Below are 20,589 nucleotides of genomic sequence, written 5' to 3'. Positions count from 1 at the left end.
ACCATGAGAAACATTTTTGGAATATTGACGCATTTGCTCAGTGGTGTGGCTACGGAGAACCTTGAGGATATGAAACTAAAGATAGACTATTTACATACATTGAATGTTATATTTAAACCATTGTCAAGCCAATATGTTAAAGCAAATTAGAAACAACCAGAGAAAACAGAAGCATATGAATCATAATAATATTGCATTTAATGTTTGCTTCCAATAAAGGATTTGATAACCAAGAAAGAGCCTGAATAACACTACCAGAGAAAAAAATATACTGAACATTTAATATTGTTGGTGGTTATCTTAACTTGCTGAGAGAAACACATACATGAAAATTATGGGGAAGAATAATTTTCAATTTTCAGTGTGTAAAAAGTGTGTGTAAAAACTTGTGACAGCTCTTGCTGCTTATAATTTGCACCAAAAAAATAAAAATAAAACACAACAAAGAACTATACAGTCACTCTCAAAACAAGTTCACAAAAATGTACATCTAAGGAACTATGTATGTTAATAGTACAATGCTCTTACCATAAAAAAGTTCCCTCTCAATTAACAAAATTGTTCCCAGATTCAAAAATCAAAACTGTAAGCAGAAAAGCAATAAAGTGGGGAGGAGGAAGAATAAAATACTTCTGGGAAATTACAATAACGCTCCTTAGATATGAGCTCTGTTGCTTTCCAATTAACAGGGTCGCTGATTACTCAGTTGTTAAGGAATTCTGTAGTATCCCTCAAGTTGTGTGTGTGTGTGTGTGTGTGTGTATTAAGTCTAAAAGAAGCACTATTAGTTCACAAAAGGCCTTTTAAAATGGTACAGAGGTAATGACTGAAAGCAGTACCCACAATAATAAAATAACCACATGAAAGTCCATTTCAACCCCCAAATAAATTCAGGGACTATAAATTTCACCAAATTCACTTGGACACAATAAAACAGCTTACTCAACTTGTTTTTGAAAATTTCCCCAAGAGAAATACATTGCAGACATGATTCAGATTAGATGAATTAGGATCATCATCTTCTGAAGGGACATGATCTCTGTGTTAATCTGTTAGTCTGAAACAGACACAAATAATTAGCACTCTACCTCTTTGTATCTGTAACTCTCAAAATTCTAGATGCACGGAAAGAAAGAGGATTCGAGGCCAGGGGGGTCACAGCAGGACTGCAGACCCTCGGGTTGCACCTTCTGGGGAGATGCTGGGGCACAGACCCCAGGCAGCATCTACATCAACCACACTGTAAAGGACGTCCCAGGAGACGTGCTACTAGGCAGCCCTTCCTACGAGTTGCTCACAATTCATTCCACTTCTTGTTTTCATTTTAGTGATACCGATAAAAGAAATGAATATAAGGACAGTCTGGATCTTTCATCTGCACCATCCTGTAACTGAGTACCCCCATGCAGTTTCAGACCCCATGGTTACAGTGGTGACCACAGTCAAATTCAGGAAGGTGTCCTAGATCTGATTACCAGGCGAATGAGAAAAGAACAGAACTCATTTTAAAAAGTAAACAACGTGTTCTCAACAAAGGAACGCCAAGTGACATCATGATGAACTTGAAGTTAAGGTTTTCTTGCAATTGTTCAGCTGCAAGAACAGAGTATCAGAGTGCACACGGGCAGCAAAACTGGGTCCAAATATAAAGACCCTGTAACACACCACGTGTCCATGCCCATACTGCCTATGATTTAGACACGGTGTCTCACACTGATGGTGAAAATCTACACTTTTATTGGTTTATAATTTCTTCTTCGTTTTATGGTTGTGTGAAAATTATGTCATTTTCATCCAGTTTACACACACACACACACACACACACACACACACACACACACACACACACAGATTAAATAACATTAAAAAACCAGTGACTTGAAAGGATCTAAATCTTTTTTTGTTTTTAACGTTAGTCCCAATGGAGGAACATGCAACCTGCTTCACAGATGAGTAAGCGGAGGTTCGGAGAGGTGGCAGGAGGAGCGCAGGGACACTTTCCTGTCCAGAACTTGAGGCGCCTGGGTCAGTGCTCCATCACCACCCAAATCATGAAATTAATTCTATTATTCAACCATTCATTGGAAAACAAACTCCACTTCTAGCTACTTGCAGATATAAACATTAGTCTCAGTTTTGTAAAAGGGAAGAATTTTGTTGTTTTCACAGTAAAATTACTTACATCTAGAAATCAAACACCAATTTTAACTAATAGCATCATTAGGTCTGGGAGAGTTAAAGAACTATTACATCAGCTATACATACAGACTGAAACAACTGGAGCCCCAATTTCAAAAATGCTAAAATAGGAGAAGGAAAGAAAAAACCTCTACTGGTTCAATAGAGGAAGTATGATGTATAAGATGATGGAGCATGCCCCAAGCGAGACCCGCCTACACCGGTATTTCTCAACTGACCTCAGGACCCTTTCACACATTCTAAAAATTACTGAGGACCCCCAAGAGCTTTTGTTTATGTGGGTTATAGCTAGGGATATTTACCATACTGGAAGTGAAAATGAAAAAAAATTTTAATATTTATTTATTCATTTTTAAGTTAACAATAATAAACCTATTACATGTTAACATAAACAACAGGATTTTGTGAAAACAATTTTACAAAATAAAGCGTATGTAGTGGGGTAGCAGCACTTTTTCACATTTTCCTTGGTAGCAGACATCTGGGTTCTCACTGCTGCTTCTGCATTCAACCTGCTGCGATATGACCTAGTATACGAGGAGAAAACTAGCTCCACAAATATTTAGCTGGGAGAGGAAATCAAATGTTAGTAATCTTTTCAGATAACTGTAAATCTTCTTCTTTGATAGCACACCAAAACTTGAGAAATTAGTTTCTCAAAGGTCAGCTACAATATGGAATGTAAACGTCCCGTTCTCTGTTACATTTGTCTGTCTTACACCTGGAATGGATCTTTCACCCGTGACAAATTTTGTAACATTAGTTATTTGGAATATATTATTAATTGGGTTTTGCCAATCTTCTGAATGTTGATATATTTCTTTATATCAGAAAATCACATATGTGAATATCATTACCAATTCCATCAGAAAAATCATTAAGTACTGGGAAGTTGTCATGCTCACAGTGGGATGTAAGTTTTTCCAAAATCTAATTCTACTAGAAAGCTTGAATGTTATCTTTGGCAACAAATATTGTCAGTCATTTGCCATGTAGTGACAGGCTCACTTCATCCATTTTCTAGAAACCCTGCCAGACACCAAAGTCTGAATAAGCACAGTTTTTCCAGCCTCCTTTCAAACAAAAATAGTGTTCCGCTAAAAATGGTTACCTCAGCTTACAACTCAAATTATCACATGAAAGTTTTTCTCAATAAACCACTGATCTTCAATATGTACAAGTACTTTATGCCTACCATCTATGCTATCACACAAAATATTAAATTGTGTACTCAAGGGCCAGGATTTTTTTTAAGTCATCATTTTGCTGCTTCGTCAAGAATAGTAGATAAAATGGCTTTTTTCCTTAAACTGCGGCTGAGTTGGGTGAAGAATACATTTGGTGCTGCCATCTCACTTTGTGCCAAGGAGCCTGCCTCTTACCCATCAGTGTCTGGGCACCACTGGTGCAGATGTCAACCCAGTGAACAACACAAAATGTTTCTGGAACATAATGAAAAGAGTTTTGCCTAACAGTCTCCCTGAAATGGCCTTATTGATGTGAAGGAACCATAGACCCCACACATTAAGAACCACTGGCCTGAACGCATAATCCTGGCACGTTGGTTCACCTCACTGGGCCTCAGTCTCCCCATCTATAAAACCAGAGGCTGCACTAATGGGGACAGAAGATCCTTTTAATGCTAAAAATTGTGTGATTCCACATTGGATACACTTCTATACTAGTATTCATCCACCAAACCTCATCCTAACAGAACTTAAAACAATTTATGAAAATGTACTAGAAAAAAATAGAACAGCATTTCAAAATAGTATCAACAGGAACTACCAGTTGCCTCTAATAAGTGCAAGTATTACAAGCAACAAAGGAGGATAAAGATGCACAGTCGTGGGTAACGGTGCAGAAGTAGCCACAACTGGCGTGAGGTCTTTGGAGGAACCGAACTTGATTTTAAGGAAAGAGACTCTTCCAAACGTCTGGTCTTATCAACAAAAAGAAGCACGAAACACAACTGCCTGATTCATCTGACAAGCTCCCCACCTCTCACTGTACTGATAAAGCATAATATTGCAGAAAGAATGCAATTTTGTCTTGGCCTCAGAGAAATAAAATACAAATATGGCCTTTTTGCCTATAATTTGCTCCATATTTCTGGGGCTCGCAGCCTATTTCAGCATTACTAATAATCTGATGTAATTTGTGTTCTTCAGAGCAATTAGAAATAATGGGAGCTTCTCATTTCAGGTAATTTGGTCATTATTATTACGATTCCTCACCCTCCATTTTAGGAAAATCAATGCCTTTCAAAACATGATAGTAAAACTTTCCCTCCTCATAATCTTCTGAGTTATTTAATATATATATTTTCAAAGTATAGCCTCTGAAATATTAACAAGAAAATTCAAAGATGAGGATCTTCAATAATTAAGCTACTGGATGAAGCACACGGGGGGTGGGTGCGATGTCACCGGGTCCCGGATAGCTGTTTGATGTGTGCCTTCCTTTGAAGAGTGGATAAAACAGCAATAAACCCTCATCACAAGATCTCAAATTCTCTGTGGCACTAATGCACTGTAAATATTGATTTGCTTCTCTAGATTAGGTGCCTTTTAAATAAGTGGGAAAATGGAACATCTAATAATGAATTAGAACAAATACTAAAAGGGCAGATACATACTTTTTTTTTTTTTTTTTTTGTGCGGTACACAGGCCTCTCACTGCTGTGGCCTCTCCCGTTGCAGAGCACAGGCTCTGGACGCACAGACTCAGCAGCCATGGCTCACGGGCCCAGCCACTCCGCGGCATGTGGGATCTTCCCGGACCGGGGCACGAACCCATGTCCCCTGCATCATCAGGCGGACTCTCAACCACTGTGCCACCAGGGAAGCCCCAGATACATACATTTTTAACGGTTACACATTGCGCCCCTACACCTAATCAACTTTCCCAATGTTTCTCTTCTTTTATTCTTCAAGTGATTTTTAAATTATTTACCCACTCAAGGCAATGAAGAAACCTTTCCCATAAGACAGGCAGCAGTCATCAAGGTATTTAACCAAATCTAAAAATAATATGTATGCAGTGACACAAGTTCTATTAGAACATACGATGCAAACAGCATAATTACTCTTCATGCAAAATGAAGACCGTCTCCCCCATCTTTGGGGCAATTACACATTTCCTAAAGACACATCTCACAGTGAGAAGGACCAAGTTATTAACACATGCCACAGGGAGAAAAATCTGGCATCAGGATTGCAAAGTCCACCTTCCAATATAAGTTGCCCCTTTTTATCAAGGTATTTATCAGTATCTCACTTACTGAGATAAAATCCTTGGAAGAAATCTAGGGAAGGCAAGGCAGGAAATAAGCTTGAAAAAACAATGAATGGGGCTTCCCTGGTGGCGCAATGGTTGAGAGTCCGCCTGCCGATGCGGGGGACGCGGGTTCGTGCCCCGGTCTGGGAAGATCCCACATGCCGCGGAGCGGCTGGGCCCGTGAGCCATGGCCGCTGAGCCTGTGCGTCCGGAGTCTGTGCTCCACAACGGGAGAGGCCACAACAGTGAGAGGCCCGCATACAGCGCAAAAAAAAAAAACAACGAATGACTCAGAGAGAAGGATATAAAGTGACTTTATCACCCTGTTATTATATATACATTATATCTATACAAGCAATAAATAAAGAATACTATAGCTGGAAGGCGCCTTAGAGATAAATTGAAATACCACATTTACAGATAAGTGCACTGAGGCCTGGACAGAGACTGTAGGGCTGGGTCAAAGGTCACACTGCTCCTCTGTGACCCAGCTGTCCCTGGAGTGCCTGTCAATAGACTCTTCATCCGTGCCATTTGGAGCTGACCGCACTGCTGTCCAGGAAGCACTAAGACGTGTCAAAGCCACAATATGCTTCCACTTCACTAGAGATAACAGGTGATTCCCCGGAAAGACTGAGTTTAAAACCCACTTCTATAGATAAGAGGATGCGTTCGCTGGTCCCACTGAATCTTAGACACATATGAGGAGGGAAAAGAGAGAAAAGAGAGTCAAGGGGAAAATATACATGCAACGTTCTAATGTCATATGAACATTTACAAAATAAAACCAAGAATGTTTCTGAGGCATACGAAACTGGCATCATTAGAATTCTTTCTCATGCTGAAACCAGTAACACAGCCGCCCTGATCAGGAGTCCTCCAAATACGCGTACGAGTACAAGTAAAAGCGGGCGTATGTGAATAAGATAACAGGTTGTTTCAGTGTTGCGCTGATCTAATACTACAGTGTTTCAAAATCTTACCAGTAAGGGAAATACACAAAGGATCCCTCTATATTGTTCCTTACAACTGCATGGGATTCTACAGTTATCTCAATTTAAAATAGTAAATAAAAGCCCTCCAAAGAATTAAACAGAAGGTCCCAGGCGAGATGTCTCGAGGTCAAGGCCTGCAGCCACCGGGACGGAAGGCATCTCTCTAACCCTGTCTCCTAGAACAGTCTCCTCCCGCCGCCATCCTGGCGCCCTGCTGACCACCCACACCGACGGCTCCTCCAATATGCTCCACACTCGGGTGCCTCCGTGCCTCCCCTCCACCCCACCCCAAGAAGCCTCTAGCCTCCACCCAAGCCCATTCTCACTGCACAGGGTCCTATGCCCCGGGGCTGCTCCTCAAAGGGCGCCAACTCCTCAAATCCATCCAACCCAGCAGCAGAGGGCTGACTCGGGAAGGGGCAATTAAGGAAAGTTTAAAGGAAGGACAAATATACGACAGGATTAAGGAAAAGCAGCTGGGGATGAAGTACCCAAGAGGCAAGGGGAGTGGAGGGTTTCACTGCAGGGACACAGCCACCAGCACCGCACAGCCGGGCAGGGCTCCCGTCCCTCTCCATCAGCGCCCGGCCATCGGTGCATCCCCCGCCTAACCAGGCCACACGAGAGAGCCTGGAGCCCGCGGACACTCCCACTCCGAGAAGAGTCGGCCCTTGCCCCGCCGGCAGCAGCGCGGACAGCGGGCCTGCAGGAGCTCAGGACGCCAGTGGGATTCCTCTACCCCTTTCTCCCACTCCACTTTGCCCCTCTTCCCAACAGCATCAGCCCAGCGTGCACCTGGAGGACAGGTCTTCACGCTATCATTGCAACCGCCCCGCCTCCCTCCCTGCACGCATGCGCACATGCCCCCAAAGTGGGAACCTAAATTTTTCTTAGTTAAGATACCTCAGTCAGTGGGACTTCCCTGTGGTTAGGAGTCTGCCTGCCAATGCAGGGGACACGGGTTCAAGCCCTGGTCCGGGAAGATCCCCCATGCCCGCGGAGCAACTAAGCCGGTGCGCCACAACTACTGAGCCTGCGCTCTAGAGCCCGTGCTCCTCAACAAGAGAAGTCACCGCAATGCGAAGCGCACGCACCGCAACGAAGAGTAGCCCCCGCGAGCCGCAACTAGAGAAAGGCCGTGTGCAGCAACGAAGACCCACGCAACGCAGCCAAAAATTAAATAATTTAAAAAAAAAAAAAAGATACATCAGTCAGCAAAAAAAAACCTTCCTAACCGTTAAAAATTTCATTCGGGGGTTGCTTTCCTGTGGTCCCTGAGGGTAGGAGAGAGTGGTTCTGGTCTGGCTGCAGAGGTGGAAAGCCTTTCATGGTTGCCTCCCGGCCTTCTGGGGGAGGGGAAGGCTGGCCTGAGGCCATTATGGGAGTAACCAGGGGCTTATAAAAATGTGCACTGGCTACTAAATGCGGACATAAAAACTCAGTGTCCCCAAATCCTTTGCTAAGACAGAACTTGGGAACAGGGTGGGTGCTGTCAGGGTCCTGAGCTCCCTCCAGGCCCATGCGGAACACCCAGGCAGCCCCAAGAGCAGAGAAAACAGTGCTTCCAAGGGCTACCTTGGCCCTTTCACTGATTTGGGGTCCCCTTTCTGTTCTGCTGTGGCAGGTGTGAAGTCAACACGCACTTGCCAACATCTACTAGACACAGCTCTTCTAGAGAGGTTGTGTATTGTGGAAAAATCACTCCAAGTGAATCCCACTCTGACCATTCAAATACTCGAGCAGACCCCCACCTGCCCGGCGAGGGCTAAGGACAGGTAAAACCAGGTGTGAGTGGAAGGGAGGAGGCGAGGGTAAGAAGAGGAATGACACCCCAGGGTGCCAACGCAACTCAAGCCAGGGCGGTGAGCGGCACAGCCACGTGCACAGGGGGCACGGGGGACTTTCTCTAGGACAAGACTGTGGGAAACTTTGGCTGCTAATTTCTGTATTTTCAGAAAAATACCTTAAGAGAGCAAGGAGGGGATTGAAGTTGATCACACAAGAGAGTGAGCGGGGAAGAAGCAGACGGGAGCAGGGGCACGCACGGGGCAGCGGGGAGCAGGTAGGAGCTGCTCTTCTTACAAAATGAACAAAATACTCGGAGAAAGACCAGGAAAAGGCGGGGGGACTTCTGTGTTACTGCGAGTGGTGATGCTTTCCCTCCCAGATGTGTGCTGAGCCCTGCACGTGCCCTCTATTTCCAGGGACAGTCATCCCAGCTGGAGGGCGAGGACCGCGCGCCTCAAGGCCGGCTCTGTCTTCCTCACCGCCTGATCCCGGGACCCAGAGTGGCCCCTGGAAGGGGGAGTACCTGATCCCAGTTGTGCCTGGCAGCTGTGCCGTGAGGCCCCTGCTCACCTTCCCAGAACTCGGAAATACTGAAGCACTGGTCCAGGAGGGGCCCCAGCTGAGGTCGGAGCCTCTGCTCCCAGCAATTTCATCAACCCATCCATGGATGGCTGTGTTTTACATGCGTTTCTGTTTAGAGACACCTCATTTCATAGATACTGATTCGTGAACATGAAACTCACAGCCAACAGGACTAACTCTCATGCCTGATTGAAGATGAGCTAACGTGTATTTTCTCCACATCACAGACTTCTTGTACTCAGGAGCACAAAACAGCATTTTATGTTCGGGGGTCATTTTGAACAGCAAAATCACCAACCAAAAGCACAAAAACGTGAAAAACATGGCACCAAATAGACCATGAAAGGGACCCTGTTTACAGTATGAGCACTGAAAAAGAGGCAGAAGGTCCTTGCTCACCATCAACTGGGGACACGTGCGACTGGATTCAACAATATTTGTGGGAACCTCCACAAAGAGTGAGGTCCAACTGTACCTTCTCCCATAGATATTTGTCAAATGAATAATCGACTCAGAGACCTTTAAAAGAGAACCACCCCCACTTCCTCCAGGTTCCTCCCCAGATACTGCTCTCTGGCTTCTTTCCTTGACAAGCGATCTCCGAGAAAGAGGAGCTGACTGCTTCATCCCTCCCTTTTCCTTTAACCCACTATTATGTGGCTTCCTCCCCACCAGCCCACCGATACAGAACCAGAAACCTCCCTCTCTTTATCAGCGGGTACTTCTGAGCACCAGTCTCTGGGGAGCTCAGGGTGTGGCGCAGACATGGCCTCTGCCTTCGTGGAGGCTGCAGCGCGGTGGAAAAGGCAGACGAATCACCCAGCCCCGCGCAGTGTGATCATGATGCTTCAGGAGGAAAGCCAAGAGCCACCAGAACACCTAAGCGGGTACCTTTCCGAGAGCATCCTCGAAGACTTCACGACAGAAGGGACGGCTAAATTCTCCCTGCTGTCCTTTCACACTCCTGGGGTCTCCTCTCTTAGGAAGCCCTGACCACTTCTACAAGGGGCTCCTCTTATGGCCTGATCCCACCAGCGTATCTGCCGCGCTGTCATCCTGGGTTTGGGGCTCCGCCTCCCCTGAGCACACAGCTCCTAGAGAATAACACTGCACTTGTCACCATCACACTCCCCAGGGGGTCACCCTGAACAAGTGCTGAACCATCGAAGAAGTGAATGAATAAGACATCAATGCTGAAGGTTTGGGTTTGTGCGTTTTGGGTTTTGTTTGGTTGTGGTGATGGTGGTGTTTGACCAGTGGGGTGGACAGAAAGGAAGAAAACATGCAGCCAGAGAAAACTGCAGGGGCAGAGGCCAGACGCTTAAGTTCTACAGAATTAAAAGGACTGCAAGCAATTCCGTGTGGCTAAAGGGTAGAGTTAAAGAAGTGATGTAGAAAGTGAATGCCAGGGAGGGAGCCCTGGATGAGCCAAGCAGGGTCTTGTAAGTCAGAAATTCTCACACTTTAATGTGTACGCAACGTGCCAGGGGATCTTGTTAAGACGATTCCATAGATCTCAGGTCATGGAAGATGAAATTCAGCCTTTCTAGCATCCACCACCACACTTCAGGATTCCACGTAGCAGGACTGCACTATGCTGAAACTTTCTTGAGCTGCGCTGAGGACTTCTGGTGCACTCTCATCACCTCGTGTGTGCCTTCCCTCCAGCCTGGCCACCTGGATGCATCCCTTACAGAACACCCATAACACCTTTGCTAAACCACACGTCAGATGTCATGACTCAGAATGGTTGGTACAGTCGGGTCACAGGACATCAGATTAAGCCCTGGCACCCACCCCCGTGATCTGAGTAGCACCTCTCCACCCTACACTCAGATCCAGCTGGAACGCTCTGAAGTGACCAGAGGCCACATACTCTTCCAGACCTCGTCCTTTCCTCCCCATTCCACCCCATCTTCACCACTCTAAGGTCAGCCTGGAGGGTACCACCTTCTCTAAGGAGTACCCATGGTTCTGAAAGCATAAGTGACACCACTCCTTGTGTTAATTTCACTGATTAGAACCAGTACTCTCCCATCTGTCTCCCTCATTAATCTTAGAGGTTCCACCCCAGCAAATGTTTGCTAAAATGTTGTTGTATAAATAAAAGAGATGAACGAATGTGACTATCCATCCACCTCCATCCTTTTCACATTGATTGTCTCAAGTATTACAAGGGCAATCTTTTTAGCAAAGAAAAAACAATTACAGATATTAGATGGCCAGAGGAGACCAAAAAAAAAAGGCGGGGGGGTGGGGGTTTCTCCTGGGAGAAGCTCAAAGAATTGTTAATTGACATATTGGTGATAAACTCTCTCTGGCCAAGAATCTCAACAACATTCTACTAATTTTTTATTATTAACTTTGCACTATTGTTCTTCACGCAGTGTGCTCTCCGAAGAGAATATTTGAGTACAAGCAAATCTAAATTAATTCTTCACATAAAATTTTATGTTTATCCATATCAAATCCTTTATATCACTTTCACTGTACCAATTTAGTTCAACAATCATGTAAATTAAGTTTTGAAATTATCAACTTCATCTGACAAGTCATCTGTCTTTCAAAATTGTTGACTATTGATTGCATTGGAGATATTCTCTAAATGCTCAATGCCCTTTCTCCTTTGACATTTGTCTTCTATTATTTTATTAAGGATTCAAGTACCTCAGTAACTGTCAAGTTAACTTTTGATTAGCATTATTCTCCCGTTCCTTTATTTCATAATACTATACGAAAGTGTAATATTTTTCTCCTAACTAGGGACCAGCTTTTCCCTAATTTCACGAGCCAATTTTCTGTTACATAAGGATGTACATCTGAAGGTCCTCTACTGTACTAGACTTTATAATTAGTTCACTAGCACATTAAACATCATCGACTACTTCACAATGGCAAGGCCTTTCTTAGCTCTCAGGTGTTAAACTTCCACTAGAGTCTCTACACTTCATTTTGCTCATATATAGACTCTTCATCTTGAACTTGAATCTTCATGGTACTAAAAGCTATACAAGAATGTATCAGAAGTCATTCACTCAATACAGATATCTACTGAGCACCTACCATGTGCTAGGCACTCTTCTAGTTGCTGCCATTAAGTGATCCCTCGAGGACTGTACATTCTGGTGATGTAGGTCACCAGAGAGATCCCTTGTACATCTCCCTCACTGAGAGGATGAGAACAATGGATAAACAAATAAGTGCAGATGATGTCACGAGGTGATCAGTACTGTAAAGTAAAATGAAGCCGAGGAAGACATCAGGGCTGCAGAAAGTGGAGAAATGCTAGTTTATCCCGGGGGGAGTCTGACAGCGGCACTGCAAAAGCATTTGAATAGCTCATTATCCACTTTCCTGTCCTGAGTGTTCCAGTTTCAAATTAATTCCTTGTACACCCTGGCTATTCATAAAGCCATTTGGCCCTGGCCGCTACAAGGCGGCAATAAGACTGGATGGTTCCAAAACATATGGCCGCATGTCTGTTTGTGTTACCTTCAAAGTGCAGAGGTCTCTCATTGCTAATATAATCCATTCCTCCTTCTCCTTGAGGAAAGAGCCATGTAAAGCAAATACGTCCTGATCATTTATAACAGACCAATTAAGTCTGTAATCACTAACATTCGTTGATCATTTACTATGGGTCATGCATGTGCTAAGAACCTTATTGCATTAATTGATCATCTCCTCAGAACAAGGCTACAAAACAGGTTACATTATTACTCCCATCTTATAGGTTGGGAGACTGGTGTTACAGGGTTAAGATATCTTGGCTGAAGTTAACCTATCAGTAAGTGGTGGAGACAAATCCAAGCCTTGATAGTCAGGCCACAGAGAGCATACCCCTCTCCAGGAAGCACGGAATCCTGCAACACCAAGAACGGAAAGATCAGGCTCTGAGTTATTCACACCTTCCTCACCAACCTCTACCATCGTGGTCTCACCCGAGGCAGGACAGCAGCAAACGCATGTGAGCTGCACTCACTCACTCACACCGAACCTCAGAGCTGCAGAAACATCACTGTCACTGAGCCAATGGCTCACCTGATGTTTGGACCTTTGTGATCCTTTCCACAGGTGAAAAGAAAGGTCATGAAAGAACTTCAGAATGAAACACGTTCCCTTTAGCTAGGACTGGCAAACAAATGATGCTTTTAACTTCATCACAATTCATTTTATTCTTAGGGGATTTGTGGGGAGGAATGAGGAGTGGCACAGTGAAGGGGGGGACCTCATGGAGAATGTGTGTGTGTGTGTGTGTGTGTGTGTGTGTGTGTGTTTGTAAAACTAAACACTTCATACTTCATATCTACGTAGGGAACATTTATCTGGATTAACAGGTTCAATCTGTATGTTCACAGTATGTCACTACAATCTTGTGAAATAGGCTATATATTCACCAAAAGAGTCTTTTCAGTCAAGTACATACTCAATTTAGGATAATAATGCCTGGAATTAAGGGCTAACTTAATAAGGGCTCACTCAATAAGGGCTAACTCTCTTTCTCTCACCTGCAGCCCTCCTTTATCTGACCTTAGTAAAAGGTCGGAAATCCAGGTCAGTACTAACGTTTTCCCGTCTCCACCTCACACTTGTTCGTACATTCTTTGAGTTACATCTGTGGCTCCAAGTCTTCACTAGTCATTAGAATGATCTGGGACTATCCTGGAAAATGCTGATTCCTGGGCCGCCCACCCAGAAATCGTGAAATTTGGGTCTAGGATGAGGGTCGGGCGTTATTTTTACAAGCTCTCCAGGCAATTGTAACTGCAACCAAGGCGGGGAATCACTGCTTTAGGCTGGAACGCACTGCACATCCATCCTAAGAGATCCTGTTAAAAATACAGATTCTGATTCAGTAGGTCCAGGGTGGGGCGTGAGAGGCCACATCTCTAACAAGTCCCCAGGTGGTGCCTTGGAGTAGCAAGGCCCCTATCTGTGCTGCCCAGTAAGTAGCCATTAGCCACCCCGGCCACTTAAATCCCGCTCCTGGGTCTCCCCTGCCTCATTTCAAGGACTCAACAGCTGCATGGGGTTAGTGGCTACCACAGTGCACAAAATACACGTCACTGAAATTTTTTTATATATAAACAATTTTGTCAGACACTGAATTTAGCTTAGCAAAAATATAATTAATCATTAGTTCTACACTCTTAGTTTTATTAACTTTTAATCACTAAGAAAGGATAAGACATAAGGCAGTCCTGCTTCTTTTTAACTTTAATTAGAAAACATTATATAGAGAGAACAGTTTTCCAACTTATTTGATATAGGGCAAATAACCTACATTTTCTAAGATTTCATTGGACTTTTTTATGTAATAGTTTCATGTGTGCATTTGCACATTTGGGGAATCATAATACATGTCCATGACTCCCCAAAGAAACAAAACAAATATTTACAGAAGAAATTTTTTATTAAAGTGCTATATTTGGAATGAACCCACTGTGACAATTCAAATCCTACTGCAAATCTGTACACAACATAGAAACTTCCAGTAATAATTGGGGGAGGGAATATTATTTTAAGAAAACCAAGCAACTGCTTGGCTGCTTTTTAATTGAGGAGATAAAGCACTTTAATATAGATAACACATTTCTAATATTTAAGAAGCACTTTTACAACTATAAAGCCACGAACTTTACCCATAACTCTGACAGCCTGACAAGCAAGCAAAGAGAATTCAACCCAATAGTAGTTTCCTAGGCAACAAGCACAGATACGACCAGTGGAAAAAATGAAAAGAAGGAAAAGCATTGAAGCATTTCCAGTGGGCTTGAGAAATAGATTTTAATTGTCAAAATGCCACAAAGACAACAATATTGAAAATCATTTCACTGAAAACGATTCAAAGCAGAATGCCATTTTCATTATGGCAAACGAGGTGTGGAGAAATAGAAAAATTAGTTTCCTTTCCTTTGCTCTGAATTAAGTAGGGATGGTAATCAATCTTGTTTGATTTTACAAAATCTATCTACATTAGTATAGATTTTTAATATGCCTCTTACTTTTCTCCACAAATGTGACTATCTGCTGATTCAACGTACAAAAGAGAGTCACCAGGATGACGGGGTAGCACAGGATACAGGGTGCGTCTGGGCATCCTCTGTTACAAAGACATGCTCATACATGCTTCGGTCTTACTTCAAAAGTAAACCACACACACACACAAAAGTAAACCACACACTTCACAACACAGATTAAAATAGCACTGGGTTGTCCATATTCTCACCAGGCTTCTGTTTCCTCATCTATAACAAGAAGGGCTTGGATTCAAACTCAAAAACCTTTCTGGCTCTAACAGCTTTTGACTTTTAGAAATAAAGTATAGAAGGGCTCTTTTGTCTAAAAACATTGAAACAAAACAAACACTATATTCTAAGCCATTTTAAAACTTTTTCTTCATAGGATCTAAACGTTGACAGTTAACCTTTAGAAAATAATATTATAAATGTCCCACTTCACGGGTATTAAAATGTCTACATTTTACATCAGCTTTTGTAACCATGATGGCATTTGCTCTCATATCTAAGTCAGGAACATTTACTTGGATTAACAGAAATGTGCTGCATGCTCATAATTTATATTTTCACACAATGTGCCACTACAAGCTTGTGAAATAGTCTATATTTTCACCAAAAGAGTCTTTCCAGCCAATCGTTTAGTCAATTGGAACTTAGGTTGAATTGATCAAGTAATTCAGGCAAAACTACCAATTTAGTAGTTGCAGGCAAATGTCCCAGAAGTGTTTTTCTGATAATTCACCTTTCAGTGATTGGTAAATTAGGGGAATGAATAGCAAAATGGGGCTTCCAAACAAGAATATGTTCACTGTTTTCTCTTTTTCTATCTTGTCTATCCAACAAAGCCAGATTAATACATTATAATCCATTCCCCAGAGCCCTTGAACTTTATTAGATCCCGTTTAATGCCATCATGCTCCTCTGGAATTGCCTCCATTCACTTACATTGGCTTTTCTTTTGGCTGTTCATCTTACTCTCTAGATTCTTTTCCTGTTCACTCTTCAGAATACTGAGTATCAATATACCTCCATAGAAATAAGCTCCTTCATACGTGATATGTGTAAGATCAACTGAAAGAAAATTTAAACACTATGGCCATTAAAAGAAAAATGAAAAGAGTAAGTGCTAAAAGAACCTCATAGGTAGACGGACTGAAATTATGTGCACGTCTGCGAGGAGGCTGACAAAGCCTGTATTTGGTCAGGAAGTTTGAAAAGGAAGGAAATGTTAAAAGATTGATCTTGCTTCCCTTTTCACATGAGTGCCAGGGAGCTAGCCCAAAGTTTTGTGGACTTAAATGTATACTATGTGATAGATGGTACAGACATACATTACATAGAGATAAAATTTTCTTTTCCTTTGTCTTAGTTTTCAACTTACAGTTTCCTTTTTCACAATTCTCTATTTTTATTTTCTAATTATTGTTTTTATTGTTATTTTAGAGACCAACATAAATCCATGTCTACTAGATAATCAGAGCACATATCTAACATTATTGGGTCTAAACAGTATCAACAATATATTTATATAAAGGATGGTAAGCTTTAAAGTATCAAAATTAACAGGATATATACAACTGATTCATTCTAACACGTCTAGAACTTAATATACTCAAAAGTATATGTTGAAGAAATTAGTTAATTGGCATTTATTTATTCCAAGCAACAGTATTCAGATTATACATCACACATTTCACAAGAGGCCTGGGACTGAACACTGGTCTTCCTTTATGAAGGAAAAAAAAGTAACATCAAACCTTTGAAACCTCAAATTTCAAAAAATCTCATATGCTCTAAAGCAAATTATGGGTAAAGACGATAATGACCTAAGTGTAGGATCTTTACAAGAGATTAAACAATGATTTGACAAACCACAATCTTTTTGTGCTTGAATTTCTAAAAAGAGAAAAGGGAAACTCCTATTGAAAAGAAATAGTATGCAGTATCTTTACAAATTAATCATAAGATTCATTAAGAATAAACTGGCTATCAGAGAGCTAGCTCCATGTCAAAACACATTAACTGAATTAAAATATCTAAAATAAAAATCAAATATGTTGGGGCTTCCCTGGTGGCCCAGTGGTTGAGAGTCCGCCTGCCGATGCAGGGGACGCGGGTTCGTGCCCCGGTCCGGGAAGATCCCACATGCCGCGGAGCGGCTGGGCCCGTGAGCCATGGCCACTGAGCTTGCGCTCCGCAACGGGAGAGGCCACAACAGTGAGAGGCCCGCGTACCGCAAAAAAAAAAAAGAAAAAAAAAGAAAAGAAAAAGAAAAAAAAAAACCAACTATGTTTCTATGACAGCTAAGTGACTAGAAAAGAGCAAGCAGGAAAAGAACCCTACCTTTACTTCTCATCAGGCTAAAACTTGAGTGGGCTGCTGTGTACCACTGGGTGTGCATTGCCAGCTATGCTACTGCACATCCCGGAAAGGGTAATCATCACAAAGGGTTTGCGAAGATAGACAGTCATAGCTCAGGTTCATCTTTACCATTTCACACAACTACAGGCATAGGTATGATATGAAAGATCATATCCTCCCGCTATGGGGGAGGGAGGCTATACACATTTTTTAGTACAAACATGGTCAAATATGAACATTCTCTTTCCCTCCTTTCCCCAATTCAGCCAGTGTCTAAATGTTGCTAATCTATAGATTGATTTACCTGTAACATTCTCTCTTCCTCCTCCACTGACTCGTCCCAAAATTGCTCCAGGCCCCTCACAATTGGAATTGCCTGCAGTAAATACCTACCAAACTTGCCTTATTCCACTGTTTTTAATCAATTCAAAACATGTGACTTGTTTGTGCTTCACACAGGTGAGCTCCAGAGCTGGCTCAAACATCTTAGGAGAAAAGCTGAAGTTTTCAGAAATTTTTGAGAGTTGGTCGTTAAACAGAACCATTATTAAAATTTAAATTATATAAACGTATAATTAAATAGATTATATTAAAAACAAAGATAATACTCAAAACACAGCACTTCCCAGCTCCTTCACTACGTGTTGTTACATATACTCGTGATGCATCAATTGCATCCACGTGGTGGAAACACTACAATGGCGCATTTCTCTCCAATTCTGTGTTCAGTGACATGATATTGGGAACTTGAAATTGGCCACAGTGAGAAACCATGGAAATGGGCAAATGCTACAAGCCAGGTCTTTTTTGGTTTCAGAGATTCAGCTGTTAAACAGTTACCAGCACACCAGTGGATGTGGAGACAAATCCCCTATTCCCCTGGAGTCACCAAAAGCACAAGGCACTTCAGGACCACACAGCAAGTCTGTGCAGTCAGGAAAGACCCACCAGAGAGACTGTCACTTGAGCAGTGCCCTGAGGGATAAGTTGAGGTGAGGCAGGTGGGCAGTGAGGACAGAGAAGCAGCTTTACCACACTCAGAGGGAAACAGGGTGCTCGGAGCCTGAGACCCGCCCAAGAAACTCAAGCAAGGGAGCTGAGCACAGGGTAGAAAAGACAGAAGCAACAGAGTTCTCGTAAACCTTACCAAAACTTACCAATATCAACTGTATTAAAAAATATTGGGAAGCTAAGGAAAGTTTTGAAGCATTGGGGCAGAAGGAAGAGATGTGGGTTTCTCAACAGTCACTCCTGCTATGAGCAGAACGGACTCCAGGGCTGCCCAAGAGAGGACACAGAGAGACGGGCCAGAGACAGGCCCGGGAGCTTTACTTTCCTGATAACAGAGCACCAATAGCAAAAACCTTCTTCAGCATGCCGCAGTATCGTTTTTTATTTATTTATCATTTAAACGCATGCTCAACTAACAGAAGCATTATTAAACACATACAAGCCTCCAATAAAGATGTTAAAAAATAAAGATAAAAATGCCTCCATCAGATTAAAATATATATATACAAGAAATGGTAAATTCTAAACTACGAGACAATACAGATGTATGCAAAGCTTCAGTATTCTGTGTCCCCACATCCCTGATCATGACCCAGCTGCACAGACCGCCACCGACACCAGCCTTGGGAGGTGAAATGCGGCTCATCAAGTCGCAAGGCTTGGTGAGGCTTTAGGAGCTGGGGCCAACGCCACTAGGGACAGCCAGTTCGCACAGACCCTTAAAGACCCCGGCAGCTCCGGCCGCGACCAAATGCCCCCACGGTGTCCACTAGAGACAGTGCCCTGGCCACTCAGCTTCACCAGGGGCACATATAAATGCTAAGCTCACTAACTGAGATGCCAGTTCTTCTTCACTAATAGAACAACAACAAAGCCCTAAACCACTGGCTGCAAGCCATTATAAAAACACCCTGGATTCCTTTGAGGGATTCCTACCAATACCCGCATGCTGGCAGCTCTGTATTCCGGCATCTACTATCAGCCAAGCAGAATGTCCATCAGTGCTTCTGACATCTGCCCAGGACGACCTCATCACACTCACAGTCATAGTGCCCACGGAAACACTAGTCTTTGTGTGTGTGTGTGTGTGTGTGTGTGTCGCTGCACCACGTGGCTTACAGGATCTCAGTTCCCTGACCAGGGATTGAACCCGAGCCCCAGCAGTGACGGTGCCGAGTCCTAACCACTGGACCGCCAGGGAACTCCCAACACTAGTCTTATAGTTGCCTAAAAACTTCATCAGAATTCAAATTAAGGAAACTTGGAATTGACAGGAAGAACCCATGCAGATTAGTGCCCCTAGAAAGATTCATCTCTCAAATAATCAAGAGGAGATTCACTACACTTTCAGGCATCACTTTGAAAATACATCAGGATGTTCTTTTTTTATTTTAATTTATTTATTTTATTTATTTATTTTTGGCTGTGTTGGGTCTTCGTTGCCGCGCGCGGGCTTTCTCTAGTTGTGGCGACCGGGGGCTACTCTTTGTTGTGGTGCGCGGGTTTCTCATTGTGGTGGCTTCTCTTGTTGTGGAGCACGGGCTCTAGGTGCGTGGGCTTCAGTAGTTGTGGCACGTGGGTTCAGTAGTTGTGGTGCACGGGCTTAGTTACTCCGTGGCATGTGGGATCCTCCCAGACCAGGGCTCGAACCCGTGTCCCCGGCATTGGCAGGTGGATTCTTAACGACTACACCACCAGGGAAGCCTGACCAGGGTGCTCTTAATTTTAACTTACTTTTAGGCTTAGCAAAATAAAATCAATGTACCCAAATAGCAGTCTCTGAATACCTCTTCCCATTAACAGGACAAGACTGCTTTGGGAAGCGACTGATTCCAGATGTGGGGCAGAAAATATACAAGATAAGCATGGAACACAGTTCATGGCAGAAAGCAAGGATGCTGTTATCAGGAACACTCAGGAGCCAGTTTAGAGAGGTCCCACTGCCACGAACATGGATGATCTGAGCAGCAATAAGAACAATAATGCAATAGACTGAAATAACAACTATACTAATGCTTATGAGTTCTTACTGACTTTTTTAAAGAGGGAAAAAGGAAAAGTGAAACCAGGAGATGCTAGCCAAGAAAAGAAACTCATTATTATGAAAACTGATAAAAAGACAGAATTGGGCATGTGGTCTGTTCTTCCTATACAAAGGATATCTCAGGGTAACAAACTAGTTGACAAAAAAAAAATAAATTATCTTTAGAGAAATTATGTGGCCAATAAATGAAAGAACTGAAATATCAACATGCTGCAAGCATTAAAAAAAATAAGAATGGATCTAGGCAATAATCACCAATGCTGCTAAATATCGCACAATGAGAAACAACCAGACTTCATTTGTCTCTTCA

The 20,589-nt window shown here is 42.9% G+C and overlaps 1 protein-coding gene across 19 annotated transcripts in view; it reads right to left on the bottom strand.

Moving 5' to 3' along the window:
• PARD3 (par-3 family cell polarity regulator) overlaps positions 1-20,589 on the bottom strand; it is a 729,337-nt gene that overhangs the window by 444,412 nt on the left and 264,336 nt on the right. The window lies entirely within an intron of this gene.

The sequence above is a fragment of the Lagenorhynchus albirostris genome, chromosome 1 (assembly GCF_949774975.1).
Source record: "Lagenorhynchus albirostris chromosome 1, mLagAlb1.1, whole genome shotgun sequence".
In the NCBI taxonomy this organism is placed as follows: Eukaryota; Metazoa; Chordata; class Mammalia; order Artiodactyla; family Delphinidae; genus Lagenorhynchus; species Lagenorhynchus albirostris.
Note: the sequence above shows the minus strand (reverse complement) of the source record. Positions and strands in the feature narration are given on the sequence as shown.